At 31.5% G+C, this 213-nt stretch overlaps 1 protein-coding gene across 1 annotated transcript in view; it reads right to left on the bottom strand.

The window, feature by feature from the left end:
• The window catches only part of LOC106876489 (tRNA (guanine(6)-N2)-methyltransferase THUMP3), a 1,024,452-nt gene that overhangs the window by 110,542 nt on the left and 913,697 nt on the right, over positions 1-213 (bottom strand). The gene's annotated exons all lie outside the window — the stretch shown is intronic.

Raw genomic sequence — 213 nt, 5'->3', positions numbered from 1 at the left:
CATCTTCTCTTTCCGTTGCTCATTCACAGCATTAATGTTACCTTCAATTTTTTCCATCGCTCTATGATGAATCTCCCCACATATGTTCCAGGTTTGGGGCCAACAAACTGAGGCCTATAAAAGAGTAATTAATATACCAATTAAAGAATTAGTATAATGATTTTTTTTTTCTTTTTACAGATTTATTTTGGAAATTGTTAATTTTGGAGAAAG

This window comes from Octopus bimaculoides, chromosome 9 (assembly GCF_001194135.2).
Source record: "Octopus bimaculoides isolate UCB-OBI-ISO-001 chromosome 9, ASM119413v2, whole genome shotgun sequence".
NCBI lineage: Eukaryota > Metazoa > Mollusca > Cephalopoda > Octopoda > Octopodidae > Octopus > Octopus bimaculoides.
This window is presented reverse-complemented; position numbering and strand designations above follow the sequence as displayed.